General features: G+C 44.6%; 1 long non-coding RNA gene across 1 annotated transcript; it reads right to left on the reverse strand.

The window, feature by feature from the left end:
* Positions 1-2,246: 2,246 nt before the first annotated feature.
* On the reverse strand, positions 2,247-6,643 carry LOC129384493 (uncharacterized). The gene is made up of 2 exons (XR_008612210.2): positions 6,471-6,643; positions 2,247-2,411 (listed from the first exon to the last, which is right to left on the reverse strand). It is a non-coding gene; the product is annotated as an uncharacterized lncRNA (long non-coding RNA).
* Positions 6,644-21,249: the final 14,606 nt, after the last annotated feature.

A 21,249-nucleotide genomic window follows, 5' to 3' on the forward strand; every position in this document is an offset into this window, starting at 1 on the left:
CATAATTATTTTGAGATTTCCAGTAAATACGTAGTCCTCATAAAAAGTATCTAAATAATTTTGGCCTAAGCGGTTATACATTAACCATGTAGGCTTCATCAGCTTCTGACATCACTTGGTCTTGGCAAACTTGTGAGCTGACAAGTTTGAGCATGCAGTCACTTCCCTCCATCTTTGTTTCGATGAAGGCTTGCCCTTTGGTGCTACTCTGGATCCACCCCCGTTTCCTGTGATTACCACTACGGGCTTCAAGGCACACACCCTCAGGAAGACTTTTCATGCACAAACCTGGTTCTTTCACACTTTTACTAAGACAGACATTGAAAGCAAGGATGGCATAGCAGGCATGTTGGTTACAGAAGTACTTTATTAAATAGCTTTGTAAGTATTCATCTTGTGGACATTTCCATATCCTCTTCTGCTGAATTAGCTGGGGGAGCATGTCTCCTTCTCATGCATACCCCAGCCCAGCCAATCACAACTTCAGCAGTGGATGAAATGGACATTTCTGCTAGGTGGACACAGAATACATCCCCTGTGCTCTGTCCTATCTTTCCACCTTTCTCCATGTATTTTACTCAGTAAACTACTGGTTCAGCATGTTGGCCACCTTAATCAATCTTCCAATATCAGCACTTAAAAGGTATACAATACAAATAAGGCACTGTAAACCCAAGCAGTTAGGCTGGCGATTGCTGCTGTTATGCACCATACAGGCAGACGCAATGGCTTCACTGTAGCTTTCTAAGTTAACTTTACTGAACTTTGAATTTAGAGAAGGCAGAATATAAACACAGACTAGCATCTTCCTTATGTGCTTCACGCCTCTGCTTTTCTTGTGTTACTAAAATAAGTATGTTGAACCTAAATGAAGTAAAAGGAAATTGTCACACTAATTTCATTTCACTGTCTTTTTAAAGGTATAGCAAGATTTTTTAATTGCATTACGAGTGGTTACTTGTTTCGATCTTAATGTTCATTTCTCATACTCCAATTGGACTACAACTGTTCCCTCATCCACAGCTATCAAGGCCTTATGGCAACTTTGGAAGCTCTCTGAACTGAGTAAATGCTATGCATTGCATTATTTCTTAATACATTTTCAGTCCCTCATTAAAGCCAGCATCTCTCTTGTGACCACATTTAAAGCGCTTGTGGTAATGTATGCCTAACAAGAAAGATGGGTGCTTTGTAGTGCTAGTATGCTCTAAGTAAATTGTTTTATGCAAAAATTGCTGACATAATTGTCTGACAACTACTGCATCATGTTTGCTATTTTGCCTTCTGTTTCAAATTCACTGCATCTATACATTTTACCAGTGCATGAGTAGGGTTCAAGGCTGTTCTTTAAAATGCTCATGAGCACTTATCATGATCAGTTCCCCATATAAGTGGTTTTGCTGATGAGAATACAGGAATACGAGCAAAATTGACATGGAACCAACATATAGATAACGTCTGCATGACTGCCTATCAAAAGTTATATTTTCTGAGAAAAAAACTGGAACATGCATCACGTAATGTAAAACTTATTGCATACACCGCCTTCATTAGGATGATACTAGAATATTCAGCCGTTGTTTGGAGTCCCCATCAAGTGATGCTTAAGAGGAAGTTGGAAAGGATACAGAGTCTGGCGGCACATTTTATTTGTTCGACATACCGAAGGAAGGAATCGGTCACGCTTATGTTACAGCGTTGCAACTTCTATCTTCTTGAGGTACGTAGGAAAAAATATAGGCTGAAGGTGCTTTATCAAATAATGCAGGATCAACTTTAGATTGATAAGCTCAAATATCTACATGCTCCAGGCAAAAGATACCCACGAACTAACCACGACTACATCATAAAGCCGGACCATACCAACAGTGATACATATCGATACTCATTTTTCCTGGATGCGATAGAAATGTGGAACCAATTGCCAAACGCTATTGTTAGCCTAAAAGATGTCGCCGACTTTGAAAATGCTGCTGAGGCATATTTATGAAAGTTTTCGATTTAGTTTTAAAGTGCCAAGTGATATGTGCGACTTGATATTCATTGTACGCATTTTGATGAATATCAGAAGTGTGCTGAACAGCATTCAAGTGAACATCTTATTCACTGTGAATTGACAAGTGTTAAGCAACTTTACGTACATTGACATTGTCTATATTTGATTTATGTAATTGTATTGTCCTCTCTGTTATGACCCTCTACGAGGGTTGACAGTATTAATAAATAAATAAATAGACAACAAGGAATGTGGGTAAGTATACTTTATTTTCAGCACACGTTTTTTTAATGAACGGCTGTTATACTGCTAAAATCTGCACATTTAATAAAAGTACACTGCTCTGCTTCATCACTCCATGCTAAGTGCAAGTATCCTGTACCAGGAAGTCAAACCAAGACGTGGGATGTTCAGTCTGTGAAAATAAAAACGAGTTTGAAACATTCACGTGCAAAAACTAAAGCACACTCAAGAAAATAAACACAGCACAGGAACATATCCAATGAATCAGAATTACCTTTGAGAGCAAACATATAGTTTCTATGGCACAGTCATCATCAGCCTGGTTACGCCCACTGCAGGGCAAAGGCCTCTCCCATACTTCTCCAACAACCCCGGTCATGTACTAACTGTGGCCATGCCGTCCCTGCAAACTTCTTAATCTCATCCACCCACCTAACTTTCTGCCGCCCCCTGCTACGCTTCCCTTCCCTTGGGATCCAGTCCGTAACCCTTAATGACCATCGGTTATCTTCCCTCCTCATTACATGTCCTGCCCATGCCCATTTCTTTTTCTTGATTTCAACTAAGATGTCATTAACTCGCGTTTGTTCCCTCACCCAATCTGCTCTTTTCTTATCCCTTAACGTTACACCTATCATTCTTCTTTCCATAGCTCGTTGCGTCGTCCTCAATTTGAGTAGAACTCTTTTCGTAAGCCTCCAGGTTTCTGCACCGTAGGTGAGTACTGGTAAGACACAGCTATTATATACTTTTCTCTTGAGGGGTAATGGCAACCTGCTGTTCATGATCTGAGAATGCCTGCCAAACACACCCCAGCCCATTCTTATTCTTCTGATTATTTCCGTCTCATGATACGGATCCGCCGTCACTACCTGCCCTAAGTAGGTGTATTCCCTTACGACTTCCAGTGTCTCGCTGCCTATTGTAAATTGCTGTTCTCTTCCGAGACTGTTAAACATTACTTTAGATTTCTGCAGATTAATTTTTAGACCCACTCTTCTGCTTTGCCTCTCCAGGTCAGTGAGCATGCATTGCAATTGGTCCCCTGAGTTACTAAGCAAGGCAATATCATCAGCGAATCGCAAGTTACTAAGGTATTCTCCATTAACTTTTATCCCCAATTCTTCCCAATCCAGGTCTCTGAATACCTCCTGTAAACACGCTGTGAATAGCATCGGAGAGATCGTATCTCCCTGCCTGACGCCTTTCTTTATTGGGATTTTGTTGCTTGCTTTATGGAGGACTATGGTGGCTGTGGAGCCGCTATAGATATCTTTCAGTATTTTTACATACGGCTCGTCTACACCCTGATTCCGTGATGGCACAGTGAAGAAACCTTATTCCTCCGGCTTTTTTTGAGCGCGAGAAAATATGAAAGTGCATGCGTTCTCCCCATATTGTGTATCTGTCACCTTTTCACACACAACAAAGATGTTGTCTCAATGTGCCCAACTGTCTTTGCATATCCATTTCTCTGCTCTCATACCATGATACCTACAGTTAAAGGCTGTAGCAATGCTTAGCTTGAATGGACCAACACAAGCTACATGCATTGTGCTGTTGAACATGGCATTGTAAGTCAAGATTCATGCACAGCACATTCATGTGCTATAAACATTTGATTGTGATTGTAGGCGAGATAAATAAAAAGAAGGTATGTAAATAATAATGTTCCCTAATAAGCTGTGCAGAAGTGCTCTCCCGTTTGGACAGAAGCCGAGCACAGCTGCAGTGAACAAGAAGCCAACTTATACAGCATTTAAAATCTAGGTTCTAAATGTGTTACAGATTTTTCTGAATTCATGGTCGAAAATCTAGGTGTTAAAGGTGACAAACATTTAAACAGGTCTCTATTCAGACTGCTAATGCTATGTGTCACCTAGTTTGATAAAATATACCATATCACTGGTCTCCCAAGCTAAGGCTGCTGTCCAGTTGCAAGTGCAAATCACTCAATTATGTCTTGGGCACGTTTGAGCAAAAGGCAGCCAAGATTACTGTGCCATTGAGGTCTATTTCCTGACATCTGATTTCTTCTCAGAAAGCCACCTCTCTAAAAAAAACCTTCACAACAACATAACCCAAACCTTTCTTGAGAAAAGCCATCACACTGGTCCTTGAACACTAATTACACAGTGGCTCCTTGTGATGTAATGTTATGTACGTCAGCACCTTACAAAGTACAGGAAAATTTAATAATGGCAGTGTGACAGGTACACAGAAAAGTAAAGGGATAAAACATCACACAGGCTGCCATGAGTGTTCATATCTCTATTTCAATGTGGATGTTTTTAGCAGTGAATACATGTTCTCATTAAACTGAGTCATAATGTTACAAAAGCGAAGGGCAAGGGTCTTTACATTCTAAACTGACAAATGTGCTTTATTACGATTCACCGCAATACAGGAGGTGTTTTGCAGTGAACGGTCACGTAAGGTTTTGGCTAACTACGGCGGGCGTGTCCTGCAGCGCGGCCTCTTGTGTATTGCGGTAAAGCGTATTAATGTGACAAGAGCTAACCTGGCATGTATGGCTTTAGCCAACAAAAGTTCTCAAGACATCATGCAACCTGCCACGAAAATCTGCTTTGTTGAGAGTAGAACATTAGGTTCGTCACTGACAGAAACCATACATTCCAGATTCACGTAAATCTTTCCCAATATTGGCATGCTTCACCGCAACACACAAATATGTTGCGGTGATAACGGTGGTCGAACAGGCTGGTGCAAATGTTTCGACAGGGGAGCGTGTCTTCATCAGGGCAACTGCTTTCCTTGGCAGTTTTCCTATACGTGAGACCCCCCCCACTTCCAACAGGGGAGATTTAGCTGGACCTTTGCCAAGAAACGTACCGACAAGCGTTTGGTAGTGGCTGGTAGAGATGCAGGTGTCTAAAAAGCGTTGCGAAATTCGGTTCCATAAGGTTAGCTTCAACGCAATACAAATATGTTAAGCAGTTAGACATACATGTTTTGCGGTGAATCATAGCAAGGGTACCTGGCCTTTGATGCAAAGCAGCTTCCCAAGAGGCACGCTAATCCAGTGGCTAGTTATGCAGTTCCCCGCATGCGAGTGAGTTCCCTGCGTTCGGCGGTTTCCCAGTGACATACAAGATGACATTGACTGTGTTGTAAATGGGCGACGGCACTATATGCTGATGCAAAAGCGTCGTTTCGCTTTCGAAAACTGCGCTCGGCTACAGAGAACACCTTGACTCGCATATGACCAAAGCAGTTGAACAGGAAACTACGAAATTACGTAGCTATTATGGAAGAAATCAACAGTTCAGAAAAAAATGGCCGTGTAAACATTAACTGGCTTACGAGGTCGACAAACCAACGGTTCAAAGAATCACAGCCACGTCCGAAAAAAATAGCGCTGAAGGCCGGCCTGTACACTTAGGCGCCTCGGCGCGCGTAATGTAATAGGAGACGGCAGCTCCACAAGTACATCATTAAGGAACACATATATGTCGGTGAAAGCGGTCACTCTTCAGTTCTGACATGCTTCACCGCGTAACACTAGTCTACTGCGGCGAAGCTGACTTCAGGACGCCGATTTCTTCAACTCATCTAGCGAGGCAGGTCCGTTTATCACGCTTGGCAACGTTTGACATTTTCTGCATTAATTTCGTTTGTTCTTTTTAATTTTATTATCACAGTGACCCTGTATCACGCAGTAGCAGAGCTAGTGCAGCGTCTTAGGTGCGTTAGGAAAGGTAAGCGTGTATGCAGCAGGCACGGCGGCATTGGCTCTTGTTTGGAAACTTCAAGAGACGCTCTTCCGCGCAGCGATGTCATTTGTATTATTAAAAGAATGCAGGTGATGATTAAATGAGCCGCAGCAAAGCTGTAAAAAAGCAGTAGTAATGCTGTTCTAAGATCCTCTCGCTCGAGCGAGATGGTCCTAGAAAAAAAGCGCGATGCAACGCGATCTGACGGAATAGCTCGTCATGCCAGTGTTTTCTTACGTCCTCGTTCTTACGCGTACCCTCCCCTGAATCAGACTACTGAATGGTTCTGTGCACGCACTGACGATCCTGACGGAGGCAATACCACTCACATGAGCAGCTCCATATAAGATGCCACGGCCCATTCCACATGCCGGCTGCAATTTGACGCGGCCATGAGGCAAAATATGCGCACAAGGTACCTAATGGTAACGCATCAAACAGCTCACAGCCCCAATCCTTTATTACACGCATATAGCGTGGAAAGATGAATTACTCACGCTCTAAGTGGGCACGGAATACGGACCGTTTCGCAGCGCAGCCGGCTCCGTAAGACGGCCGCCATGGAAATGAGCGGATGTGACATCATGGGTTATAGCGGATGTGACGTCATGGGTGAACGTAGACATTTCGGGCACCTTTCGTCTGCTGTGCCCCGGGCACAGCAGACACGGCCTTGTTGTGCTCATACACTCTTATGCAGTGATGCCACGGCTGCTGATTTATCAGTAGATCTACTGATTTTTAAAATTTTCTGCTGATTCAGTGATAAAGCGCTTGAATCTACTGATTTTCTTGCTTTTCTACTGAAACAAAAGTGAAATCTGCAACTTTTTCAGTACAGAGGTTATATTAATGTGATGCCACATAGCGAGAGAAAAAAACACGTGGTTGGCTCCGAGGTTAAGAGGAAGCTTTAGCTCGGGCCCAACTCCAACGCGGCCTATTCAAATACATGTAAAAACGCAAAAACGTTTTTCTGAGATAACCCCTGGACCGATTATAATGAAATTTGTTGCATTTGAGAGAGAAAGTTAAATTCTAGTGACTGTAGGACGCGGAATTTTGATTTAGGGCTTGAATTTCGTTAAAAAGATTTTCAAAAATTCAGAAGCTTGAAAAAAATAGAAGCACGATGTTTACAAACTAATAGCTCTGCATTAAAAACAGATATCGCGATTCTGTAAACGGCATCCATTAGACCATTCAAAGCGGACAAATTTGATATGTCAGTTTACATCTTACGTGAATTTGTTTCGTTGTTTACAAAGGTTCTGCAAAAGTTGTATTACACATTACTCCATTTTTTGAGGTTCATGTGTAACATATCAATTTTGTCCGCTTTAGATGTGCTATCAGGTACAATTCACAGAATTGCGATATCATTTTTTCTTGCTGAGTTACGGAGTTGTAAACTTGATAGTTTCGTTTTCTGGAAATTTGCGATTTTTGCCAAATTTTTATTAAAGTTTGACGACCTAAATCGAAAATTCGAAACCAACAGTCACTAGATTTTAAGCTTTTCTTTTAAATGCAGCAAACCCCGTCAAATTTGGTGCAGTGGTTGCCGAGAAAAACGAATTCTCCTTTTACATGTATTTAGATAGGAGCACCCGAGCTAAAGCTCCCTCTTAACATACATTCTTGCGTTTCCAGACTCTCAAACGTGGCGCTACCTCTGTCTTTGAGCAAAGTGGTGAAAAGGCGTAGAGTTTCTATGCTCTGTGGGAAAAGGCATATAGTGAGGAACCCTATGGGAAAAGGTGAGGCGGTGAATTTGTGAAAGTGGGCACACTACCGAAACCCACAACTATGAAACCACCATTATCATCATGACCAATCTATTTTTACGTGCACTGCAGCACGGAGGCCTCTATGGAACCTCCCTACCTTTCATTTATCATTTGCTCTCTCTCTCTCTCTCTCTCTCTCTCTCTCTCTCTCTCTCTCCCAGCGATCTCCAATTACCCCTGTCTGGAAGATACTATACTCTAAAGCTTTCAGGTACTAACTACTATCTGACGCCTTTGAATAGGCCAACGGAGGGCTTCACTGTTTTTAAATTTGTGCTTGACAATGGCTCTCTGGATCCGAGGGTTTTTCAAAAGTATCGCTAAAAATCTCGGGGTCAATTTTTGTACGATTTCCTAGAAGCTCCAATACTTCAACATAGTACTAATATAAGCGCTTAATTCGTGGGCTCATAAACTGAGTGCAAAAACTGAAATTGAAAATCTACTGATTTCTACTGATTTTTCGCGAGAAAATCTATTACTATTTTTTAATGTGTCGTGGCAACACTGCTCGTATGACTCATACACTCATTCACTCGTATAGACCGTTGACCATTACATCGGTAATATACAGGCTAGCAATGCAGGCAATCAAATTAAAGCTTCAAGCATGGACAGAGAATAATGGCATTTTGGGAGAGCTTCAGAATGGCTTCAGAATAGGTAGGCGTTTGGACGATAACTTGTTTGTTCTTACTCAGTGTATTGAAATATCAAAAGCAGAAAGCAGACCGTTGTATGTGGCCTTTTTAGACATTACAGGAGCCTACGACAACGTAGACCGCAACATTCTGTGGGATATTCTGGAAGGGGAAGGCTTAGGTAACAATTGTATACAGCTTTTGAGAGAGATTTACCTAGAAAATACCGTTTGCATTGAATGGGAAGGGATGAGGAGCGCGGAGAAAGTTCATATCAACAAGGGACTTAGGCAGGGGTGCCCTTTATCCCCGCTGCTGTTTATGATGTACATGGTGAGGATGGAGAGGGCGCTGGAAGGAAGTAATGTCGGGTTTAATCTCTCATACAAACAGGCAGGTACAGTAATAGAGCAGCAACTCCCAGGTTTATTTTATGTGGACGACATTGTGTTACTCGCTAACAAGCAAAGCGATTTGCAACGTCTGGCTGATATCTGTGGACAGGAAGGCAACAATTTAGGTTTGAAATTTAGTGTTAGAAAATCAGGTGTTATGGTATTCAATGAAAACAGTGAACAGACAGTGGAGATACAGGGTCAAGAAATACCTCGGGTAACAGAATATAAATACCTTGGTATATGGATAAACGAAGGCAATGGATATATGGAAACACAGGAAAAAACCATAACAGTCAAGGGGAAGAGAAATGCAGCCATAATGAAGCACAGAGCGCTATGGGGATACAATAGGTACGAGGTCCTCCGAGGTATGTGGAAAGGGGTAATGGTTCCAGGACTTACTTTTGGAAATGCGGTTGTTTGCTTTAAATCAGGGGTACAATGAGGACTCGACGGGAACCAAAGGTCAGTGGGTCGCCTCGCATTGGGCGCTCACGGGAAGACTACAAATGAAGCTGTGCAGGGGGATATGGGCTGGACTAGTTTTGAAGTGAGGGAAGCTCGCAGTAAAATTGAGTATGAAGAACGGCTGAGGAATATGGAAGAAAGTAAATGGGCCGGGAGAGTGTTCAGGTTTCTGTACAGGCAAAACATTCATTCACAGTGGAGGAAAAGAACTAGGAAGCTTACCAGCAAGTATGCGGCCTGTGGGGTGGGCAACACAGCAACAAGGAAGGTCAAGCGGAAAGTCAGAGAGGCTGAATTAATCTCATGGGTGGCGACAATGGAAAAGAAACCTGCCATGAGTAACTACTTAAGAGGAAAAAACGAAATCAGGAAAGAAACCATTTATGATAACTCAAAGGGAAGCTCATTACTTTTCGAAGCGAGATCGGCCGCGGGATGCCTTAGAACACGCACCTATAATGCGAGATATAAGAAGGAAGAAGAAGCATGTGCTTGCTGCGGTAAAGCTAGGGAAACGACGGAGCATATTTTATTAGAATGTGAAGACGTCTACCCAGAGGTCGATTTAGGCACCACTGGCCTCCTTGAAGCCCTTGAGTTCAGCGGGATAGATAGATAGATAGATAGTACTTTTATTCGTATCAATTCTCATACACAAAAATCAGGCCTACCAAAGCCTCACCAAGGGCTTGAGTGGCAGCGCCTGGCAGACAGCGAACATTAGCAAAACAAAGGAAGAATAGAGATATTGCAACAAACTCGACAAGCAAACAAAAAAAAGAAAATTTAACAACTCAGAGAGACAGATATGGAGACATAACTATTACAACATCAAAAGGGATGACAGCAATATGAAATTAAGATAGTAACACTCGATTAAATAATTATGGAGTAGGAAGCAACGCAGAGACATACCGCAAAATTTTTTTCAGGGTGTATTTTGTTCTCATGCGGAATACACTAGGAGGCATACTATTGAAACAGGCAGGTACATAGTATTGACGTGTGCGCTTTCCGTACCGGGTTGAGGAGCGAGACTGACACTAGCATGACAGGAGTCTTCAGTGGTCGTGTCAGGACCCCGACAACTTCTTGATTACCACTACACCATGGCTCCAGGTCAATCACTGTGTGAGCAATATGCGATGATATATAAACTGCAGCTTTTCCAGGAGCTGAAGCCATTGTAGTAGCTCGTCTATCTCTAATAGATCCCAGGTAGCACACAAAGACTTGAAAACGTCGTATTAAGGGATTCAACGTCTGAAACGGATTTTTGACCAAAATCGACGCATCAAAGACGTTCCAAACAAGATAGCTTAAAAACGAGGGGTGAATACGTTTTTATAACGTTGGAAGCCAGGCAGCTTAAAAACGAGGGGTGAATACGTGTTGAAAACGACTCAAGGCGCCACCGCCACGCCACGGCACGTCAGCCTCGATCTTTAGCGGCTTCTACAATATTCAACAACCCATCAACGCGATCCAACCTTGCGCAAGGTGGCGATACCATCGTCAAATCACGTGACCAAGGTGGCCACGTGATTCGTGATGCCGGGCAGCCGGGCGAGCCGGGCATAGTCGCGTCGTCATGGCGTCGTCGCGTCACCGCACTCGTATTGCGCTGTGGTGTGTTTGCGGCTGTTCTGAATGTGCTGCCGCTGCCCTTTTTTATGTAAGTGTTGCAGTGTTTTGCTGTCAAGAAAACGATATTCTGTGATCAGTTTGAGTTGTGCGATATGTTTGTGTCGGTTTAATTTGGAAATCAGTAGTGTTTTCAATTGTTATGTGACCAAGGCGGCCACGTTATTCGTGAAGCCTGGCATAGTTGCGTTATCGCACTCGCATGTCACTATGGTCTGTTTGCGACTGTTCTGAATGTGCTGCCGCTGCCCTTTGTCATGTAAGTGTTGCAGTGCTTTGCTGTCAAGAAAACGACATTCTGTGATTAGTTTGGGTTGTGCGATCAGTTTGAGCCGGGCATAATAGCGTTATCGCACTTGCATTGCGCTGTGGTATGATAGCGGCTGTTCTGAATGTGCTGCCGCTGCCCTTTGTCATGTAAGTGTTGCAGGGTTTTGCCGTCAAGAAAACGACGTTCTGTGATTAGTTTGGGTTGTGCGATCTGTTTGTGTAGTTTAATTTGGAAATCAGTAGTGTTTTCAATTGGAGGGCGCGGAGTGGAGGGCACTAATCAGCTCTTCAAGTTCATTGTCATGTTATGTGAGGCGCCTTTTCACTGACGCTGTAATTAAGGCGTTAAGGGCAGTATAAGGATGAAAGTTAGGGGGACGAAATCGTGCCTGTGTGTCCCTAGCGTCGGGATCGGCCGCTATGCGTGATCCTAACAAGCATTTTGCAGAATGCGAAGAAAGGCGGCAAAATTTCTGTCTGTGCGCACGTTGCCGATCTCCGCAATAGAGCCGTCATCGTGGTATTTTAGTCTCCCGTTTAGCAAGAGTGTTGCAGACAAGGGAACTGGTTCAAACAGGCTTCTTTTTTAATGATTCAGTACTAGTGCGGTATCCCAAAAGATGAGGTCAAGTGCTCGCCCTATTTTCTTCCCTCGCGCTACAGCGCACTGACGAAATTTCGCGTGCACCATACCGTGCTTTTATCGTTTGCGCTTCAGGTTCTCGATTGTGTTTTCGCCCCCTTTACCCACGTGATGGGTATTTCATGGTCTTACCGGGTACCACGTGTGTCCATATATTGTGTCCAATATATGAAACGGCCAAATTCGATTTTATTTGACGCCTCAAATGGTAGTAATGTATTGAGTCCCTTGTAGCTTTGTGCTTGTTATCAATTTTACCATTTGGCGAATGGATACAGCATGTACGCTGCATAACTCGCTTGTGGATACTGCATACGTGAGTCGAGTATGCCCTTGGTATAAAATAACTTGTATGCTTTAGGTAGTACGATTGTTTGCAGTTTGGCACATGTGTCAGAATGTACGCTGTGCCCCCTTCGCGCTTTACGGCGGCCTGCCGAGTTCGTGCGGGTGCCATGTGTGCGCATAGAGTTCGCGAAGCGCTCTCGCAGTTTGTATATATATATATATATATATATATATATACATGTGTTCTGTTCGCGCGCTTCGCACAACAGGGGATGTCGCAGTCCTTTGTCCTTGTGCAACACATTTTCCTAGCGTTCGTCTGTGCATTATTTGATACCGGTTTCACACGGGGCTCTCTTAGCCGCTATCCAGTCCGTTAAAAATCGAATTTCTCGGTCGTGATTGGCTCCTCTGCGCAAGCTACGAGAGTGAGCCAGTCGCATCGATAATTTCGATCCGGATCGGGCTTGATCGCGATCGAGAGTGGTCGTGTGACACCGGGTTTACACATGGCTCCCACATAGGGAACACTTTAAGTTCAATGCTACTGAGTGAAGAGCAAGTGCATATATATGCCAGTGGTGGTATGTGGGCATGTTTTCTGTTGAAGCCAGTACTTGTGCATTCAAAACATTTCAATTACCAGCGTAGTGCATCAATGTGTCTACTTCGACAAAATGAAGCACCAGTGCAGATATCTGAGTATACCTGTCCAGGGCAGCAAGTGTGTCTACATTGAAACCACTACCAGCATGTGCGGCAGTTCTATTTCCAGCAGCGGGACTGCACAATAATCAGTAGGGTGCTCTCAAGCTGTTTATCTATGAAGCTCTGCTTGGACTGTGTGTCAAATATTTTTGGACGTGAAAGTGGGGGTAAATTGGTGAACATCAGTGGAACTGTGCCTGGACTTTGTGGCAAATGTTTTTGGATGTGAAAGTGTGAGTGAACTGGCAAAGAATTTGCTCTGGGCTACATGTGTTAAACGTTTTTCTCATTCAGAGTGCTTCTTTTTTTACTTTAGGAGACTTGAGATGTGCGCAAAGTGTGACATGTCAGTGTGCTAATTAATGTATTTGCTGGTTTGCAAATTATTCGTTGCAACTTTGTTTTTGCCAGAGAGGTACAACTTTGCCTGTTGTAAAGGGCTTTTTAGATAAAACACTTACTATTTATTATGACCATTGCTTCATTTGTTACACAAATGCAGCTTCCAGTGCATTCCAGTTTATTTCCATGTTTATGTAAGTTTCTAATATGAGGCTTGCATATTCATTTCTCACGTTCTGGAGTGGCAAGATGCAGCATTACTGTCTCATCGTTCGCTCTACTACAGTAGTGTTCACTTGTTACACTGAATCCCCGGTTTAAGTATTCTGTACTAATTTCACTTTATTGCTTTTTTGTTGTATGGTTATTTTTTCTCGCCATTACCTTCTTTGATATATCCTAAAGGTAATATTTCCAATTTTGCATTGTTCCCATTTTTTTATTTCTGTCACAGGATTGTTTTATGATGGTATGCGGTGGTATTTCTTTTTGTGCTCTTTTCAAGCTTCTAGCTGATTGGTAACATTGCTTGGAGGCAGTTACCATCCGATTCATACTCTTGCATTTTTCAGTCTACTTCTTCTATTCGCTCCGATGTCACTTCTGCATAACTCTAGTCCATATAATAGCACGTGCGCTTTACTATGATAAATTAGACACTTTAGTACACTCCAGGTTTTTCTGTTCATTTTTGTATGTGTACTTGGAATTTATGTGCTAGTGAATGTTCACTTTCGAGTTCATTACGAATCCTTTCTGCGACTTTTGTCATTGTTGATGTACTTTTACTTGTATTTGCATTTCTCACACAGTTTGTTCGAACCTTGCATAAGCATTACATTTTAATAAAGTGTTTTTGCTTTGTCACAATGTTCTCATTTCATGCACTCTTGGCATGAAAGGCTTTGTCTGGCCACCTGCCAAGACGTGGCCATTTGTTCTTTGCAGGATGTCATTCCCATTGTGGTTGTAAGCATCGTAGCTTACTAAAGGCGGTATTAAGGATTTATTATTCCTAACATGCTCATTTTCGTGCGACTTGGTAGGGGATGCGCCGGCCATGCCGGGAACAGTGCTTGGCACTGCGCCATGGCTCTTGCAGTCAACACCGACGCTTCTACTCATCTGGGGCACGATTGGAGATCGTTGTTCGAAACGCCCGATCAGTTTCACCTCACGCGATTGGCCTAGGCCGTGCCAACGGGTGCGGCTGACGACGTCTGCGCGGCATAGGCCAGTCACGTGAGGCGAAACTACACGCGTGTTTTGAACAACGATGTCTGATCGCGCCCGTCACCCGCGAAAATTAGCTTCAGATAATTGTAAACCTTTCAAGACCGCTTCTAGACCAGCTTTTTGATAACGTCCTAAAAACGTTTAGACATTGGTTACGAATAGTTTTGGCAAAGGGATTACTTGTGTCTTTCCCAATCCTATTTCTAGACCAGCTTTTCGAATACGTCTTGCAGACCTGTTCTAGATCGTCTCAAGAAAGTAATTAAGCCGGACATTAGCAGAGATATACGACGTTTTCCCGCCGAAGTTCTCTCATTCGTGTCTTCTTTAACCCGTTTTTATCGTCTTGGATAAACGCTACGAAAACGTTACGTATCTCTTTTGTGCTACCTGGGATGGGTTATGATACCCATTAAAATTGGATAGGGAGCATAGCTTATTATGCTCTTGAATAAGCAGTGCCCATACATGTAGTTTATTGTATTGAAGCTTGGTTTTAATTTCTCCTAACTTGCAGTTTAGGCCCCGACAATTCCACCGTAGAATTCCATCCTGTGACAGATACTGCAGAGAATTATCCATGATGCAGGCTATTCTGAATGAGCAGCGTTAGTTGAGCAAGTTGATCTAAAACTGCTGTCCAAATAGCTTTGTTGACCTGTTGTGCCGGACGGGATCCAGGCGTAACGGTGACATTCGCAGTGGTTGATACGTCACGTGTTGGTCCTGTTGTCATCACCTCATCACGCCAACTGGAATGTGCACGGCAAGAATTACCATTCATCACCGTACTTACCTTGCCACCTTCGTTATCCTCCAACAGTGTTCACGAAACGTCATTCTCGGTATGGACTTCCTGAACCAACACGGCGCAATCATCGACGTGAAGTCGAAGTCAGTAACGCTGTCGGAAGATAAAGCGATACCGCCGGAGAGCCCAGGATGTCACCACGCCTTGAGCGTGCTCAAAGATTAAGTGAGCATCCCGCCTCGCTCCAGCATTGTTATTTCGGTCGGCACCGAAACACCCGCTGACGTAGAAAGCATCATCGAAAGCGACCAACGCCTACTGCTGGACAGCGAAATTTGCGTCGCAAGAGGGATCACTCGACTGCATGGAGGAAACACGAAAGTGTTGCTGACAAACTTCAGCCAGGAGTTCAAGCACATCAACAAGGGCACGACGATCGCATACGTCGAGGAAATTCTGGAAACAGCAGTACGTTTGTCCTCCAGGATTATGTCGCATCTACCCCGACGACCGTAGTTCCCGAGCCAGGCTTTGACATAGGTCCATGTCTCCCCACGATTTCCCACCGAGTTTCTACGCCAGAACGTCAAACTATGAGGCACCAAGTCGACGAAATGCTGCGCGACGACATCATCCAGCCGTCAAAAAGCCCGTGGGCATCTCCTGTAGTCTTGGTGAAGAAAAAGGACGGAAACCTACGCTTCGGCGTCGATTATCGTCGACTGAACAAGATCACCGAAGAAGGACGTATACCCCCTCCCACAGATAGACAACGCATTGGATCGGTTCTGCAACGCTAAATACTTCTCGTCGATGGACCTCAAGTCTGGCTATTGGCAAATAGATGTCGACGAAAGAGAGCGCGAAAAGACTGCCTTCATCACCCCAGACGGCCTCTAGGAGTTCAAGGTTATGCCACTTGGACTGTGCTCGGCGCCTGCAACGTTCCAGCCCGTGATGGACACGGTTTTAGCAGGATTGAAGTGGCAGACCTGTCTCGTTTACTTGGATGACGTCGTTGTCTTCGCCGGAAATTTCGACGATCACCTTAGGCGGCTTGCAACAGTACTAGCGGGCATCAGGTCATCAGGGCTTACTCTGAAGCCGGAAACGTGCCGCTTCGCTTACGGCGAGCTTCTGTTTCTAGGCCACGTCATCAGCAAATCTGGAGTTCGCCCCGACCCGAAGAAGACAGCTGCCATCGCAAAGTTCCTGCAGCCCGTCGACAAGAAATCAGCGCGTAGATTCCTTGGCATGTGTGCCTACTACAGGCGCTTTGTCAAGGACTTATCACGGATCGCGGAGCCGCTAACGCATCTAACCAAATGTGATGTCGAGTTCAAGACGGAAACGCCGCCGGCCGACGCATTTCAAGAACTCAAACGACGCATGCAGTCGCCGCCCGTACTTGCACACTTCGACGAGAACGCTGATACCGAAATCCACACTGACGCCAGTAGCCTAGGCGTCGGTGCCGTCCTAGTCCAGAGGAAAGACGGACTTGAACGGGTGATATCTTATGCTAGCGGGTCGCTGTCAAAAGCGGAAGGCAATTATTCTACGACTGAAAAGGAATGCCTCGCCATCATTTGGGCTACAGCAAAATTCCGCCCTTACCTATATGGGAGGCCATTCAAAGTGGTCAGCGACCATCACGCGTTGTGTTGGCTAGCCAACTTAAAGGACCCTTCAGGACGGCTAGTGAGGTGGAGTCTCAGACTGCAAGAATATGACGTCACGGTAATCTACAAGTCTGGACGAAAACACTCAGACGCTGACTGCCTATCACGCGCCCCCATCGATCCCCCGCCGGAAGACGACGAGGATGACGACACCTTTCTTGGAATGATAAGCGCAGAAGACTTGACTAAACAGCAACGAGCAGACCCGGAGCTAAAAGCCCTAGTCAAGTATTTGGAAGGGCACACCGACGTTGTCCCTAGGGCATTTAACCGTGGATTGTCTTCGTTCGCGCTTCAAAACAACCTACTCGTGAAGAAGTTCTCATCAGTCCGCGCCAACTGCCTTCTTGTTTTTGCGTCGGCGCTGCGTTTAGAAGTACTGCACGCCCTACATGACTATCCGACCGCTGGGCACCTCGGTTTCTCCCGGACGCTATCGAGGATACAAGAAAGGTATTACTGGCCGCACCTAACCGCCGATGTCGCCCGTGACGTCAAGACATGCCGCGACTGTCAGCGACGCAAGACACCACTGACAAGGCCAGTGGGATTACTAAAGCCGATCAAGCCTCCTTACCGAGCTTTTCAGCAGATCGGGATAGACTTGTTGGGACCGTTTCCGACATCAACTTCCGGAAATAAGTGGATGGTCGTTGCGATGCATGGACTATCTCACCGCTTCGCTGAAACTAAAGCTCTACCGAAAGGCAGCGCAGCCGAAGTGGCGAAATTTTTTGTCGTGAACATCCTGCTGCCACATGGTGCTTCAGAAGTCCTGATCACCGACAGAGGAACGGCTTTTACAGCAGAGCTCAGCCAAGCCATTCTGCAATACAGCCACACAAGCCACAGGAAGACAACTGCCTACCATCCGCAGACGAATGGTTTCATGCGGTCCTGCATGCAGTACGTAACATTCGCTTACAACACGGCGGTGCAAGAAACAACACAGTTCACGCCATTTAAGCTGGTTTACGGCTGGAACCCGACGACGACGCTCGCCGCCATGCTGCCGCACGTCACTGACGAGGAAAATCTTGACGTCGCGACCTATCTCCATCGCGCCGAAGAAGCTCGACAGCTCGCCCGCCTACGGATCAAGAACCAGCAGCGTACCTACAGCCGACACTACAACCTCCGACGACGCTTCGTCGAGTACCAGCCCGGCGACCGTGTTTGGGTATGGACCCCGATACGCCGGCGAGGACTCAGTGAGAAACTATTGCGACGTTATTTCGGACCCTACAAGGTCATCTGACGTATTGGCCCGCTGGACTATGAGGTCGTGCCAGACGGGATTTCGCATTCACAGCGGCGCCGCGCACGATTTGAAGTGGTCTACGTGGTGCGCCTTAAACCTTTTTACGGACGCTGACGAACTTCCTTGTTTTGTGGTTTTCTTTGCTACGAGTGCTTTTCTTCATTACTTTCGTTTGTTTGCAGCATCGGGTCGATGCTTTTTAGGAGGGGGGTACTGACGCGTGTACTTATCTTTAACGGGCGACCACGTTTCGCCGCCTAACAAATGTTATCGCACAGCGCGGGACGCGCCGGCATGTATCCGAAGTTTCTGGAAAGTTATCGATGCTTCTATCCGCTGTCTGTTGTCGCCGAACCTTGTGTTATCTCATTTCATCGCGTGACGCGAATCGTGTAGAACTTTGTGGAAGGCACGCGGGTCCCAATGATTAGTCTGGAACATTCGACGACTGCTGTATAAAAGCCGAGGCGCTTGATCCCGCTGGTATGATTTTCGACGATCGCCGACCGTGTTCGCCGCTATCGTTGTGCTATAAGTGTAGCCTGTTTTGTGGGCACAAGTTCGCCCAATAAAAGAGTTGTTTTGTCGTTCGCAGTATTGCTACTGTGTTCTTCAACGTCACCACCACGTGACAATATAAAGCAATTTACAGACCAAGGTACAAAAATGCCTTTGCTTTTCAACCACGGTTTCACTGGGAGAGTGCCTGTATGTAGTTAAAAAAAAGATTTAACAGAAGCTCTTACCAGCATTCATTTAATTCTCTTAAAAATATCTCGTTCTGAACCTAAAACAAGTACTGTACGATACAACGGTACAGGCAAGAATACATCAACAAGATCTTTATACAACTTCTTACTAGTAACAGCGGCAGAATATTCACTAGAATATCTTGCTTTTAGTATTTGGAAAGACGCGACCACTTCACGGCAAAAAAGCACTTAAAGGCATTTGCCCCGTATACATGGACGACACTACATAATCAGGCAATGACTCGCGCAGTCAAGCTTGAATCATCGTTCTCAGAAAAGCATGCTTTTGATCGCGCAAAAGAAGAAACCTGCTTACAATATATGCTAAAACTCGAACTTCAGTTTATGCTAAAACTCGAACTTCAGTTTTATGAAAAGTGTAACCCCGGATGTTCGGGCTCGTCAGCAGCCGCAAACAAAAGGGCTCGAGGTAGAGAGCGAAAAGCAGGGGAGATAAAGGGCAGCCTTGTCTCACAGACGACTGCACAGGAATACCATCACTTAACTGCGTATTAATTATCGGCTTCGCTATACAATCATTGTACATCATTTTATCCCCTTCTGTAATAACGGTTACAACATTTATACGGTCTAGGATCGAGAACCAAACTTCGTCTACGACTTTATCGAACGCCTTGTGCAGATCTAATTGCAACATGGCCACGCGCACATACATTCCGTCACAACATTCAAGGACAGTTCTAGCTGTTTGAACATCAGTAAAGATTGTCCTGTCTTTTATGCCGCATGTCTGATGTGGCCCTACAAGTGACTTAATAATACTTTGAAGGCGTCGAGCTAAAATCTTCTTGAATATCTTATAGTCCACGTTTGTTAGACTGATGGGACGGTATGATTCAACAGACTGTAACTTAATCAGATCATTCGTTTTAGGAATTAGTACTACGTGTGACGCTCGGAAGGATGGAGGAGTTGGTTTTATTTCATAGAATTCGCTAATCAGACTTTCAAGTCCGACTGCCATTTCTGTTCTAAAGGCTTTATATAGAGATGGGGCACCGAGACCGTCTGGCCCAGGAGACTTGTTTGAACTAAGCTCCAGAATCGCTTATTCAATTTCCTCAGCCGTAATACTGGCTTCTAGAGCGTGCACAAGGTCGTCCTCTAATCTCGGCATTAGCGATAGGAATTCTGTTCTGAAGTAGTCAGTATTCGGTGTATTAAGGCCGGATATATCTGTGTAATGTTCGACGAATGCCTGCTTGATTATTTCTCTTAGATTTGTGATTTCGTTTTGATAGCATAATTCTGTTATCTCTTTCGACACAGCGTGCCTTTTTTCATCACTGAGCGCGCGTTTGGTGGGCGTCTCTCCGCACCACAGTTTTTCGTTGCCCTTATCACTGCGCCAGGGTACATTTCTTCCTCTATTGCCTCGAGCTTAGATTTAGTCTCTTTAATTTCTTTTGTAGACAATCCCGCCTCGTAGAACTCCATACTTAGCATAACATCTAGGGCACTCTGCAGCTCTTTAACTCGTTGTTTTTATTTTCGCCGAAGCGCACATGATCTATCAATAGCAGCTATTTTAATATCGCAGTTAAACTGCTCCCATACTTGCATAAAACTTCAGGAGTTACTTCGCAGCATGTTAGCTATATAACCCTTGACTTTAGTCATGTACTCTTTATCGTCCAGTAATGTATCATTAAACTTCCACAAGTCCCAATTAAATTTCGCAGCTATTCTCTTCGAACCGATTGTAACCATGACTATGCAGTGGTCACTAAAAGTGACATAGATCGTCTGGTAGTCAGAACATAACAGCGAACATTCGATAGGAACATATATACTGTTCAATCTAGCATGACTGCCTCCCTGAAAGTGAGTGTAAATTGCATGGCCTTCATGCGTCGATATCAAGCCTACATCTTCAAGGTCATGCTCACTTACAATTTCTGAAAGTAACTCGGCACTCCTGTCCCGAAAAAAACGGTTTGTTGTCCTATCCTCTGGTCTACAGACGCAATTGAAGTCACCAAGCAAGATCACTCGCCTTTCAGTAAGCAGGACAGGCTTCACCTGTCGGAAAAAAATTCTCCCTTTCAGCAATTGCCTTCGGAGCGTATACACATACAGCTCTCCATGCCACTCCATCCGATTCAAGATCGCACATTACAAGTCGCCCACTTTCACACGAGACCACAGTATCAACAGCCCCAATACCATTTCTTAAAAAAAATAACGCATCCACCGACTCTTCCAACAGCATGACATACGCAAACGCAGTATCTGCTACGATAGACCGCTACCATTGTCTGTTTGTTCTTCGCCTTCAAGTTTAGCTTCCTGAACCGCGAGCAAATCTATTTCGTTTTCTAGCAGAAGGTGGTTCAGTTGCAGTTGCTTTCTACGTGAAGACAGGCCCCTTACATTAAGCG

The sequence above is a fragment of the Dermacentor andersoni genome, chromosome 9 (assembly GCF_023375885.2).
Source record: "Dermacentor andersoni chromosome 9, qqDerAnde1_hic_scaffold, whole genome shotgun sequence".
In the NCBI taxonomy this organism is placed as follows: Eukaryota; Metazoa; Arthropoda; class Arachnida; order Ixodida; family Ixodidae; genus Dermacentor; species Dermacentor andersoni.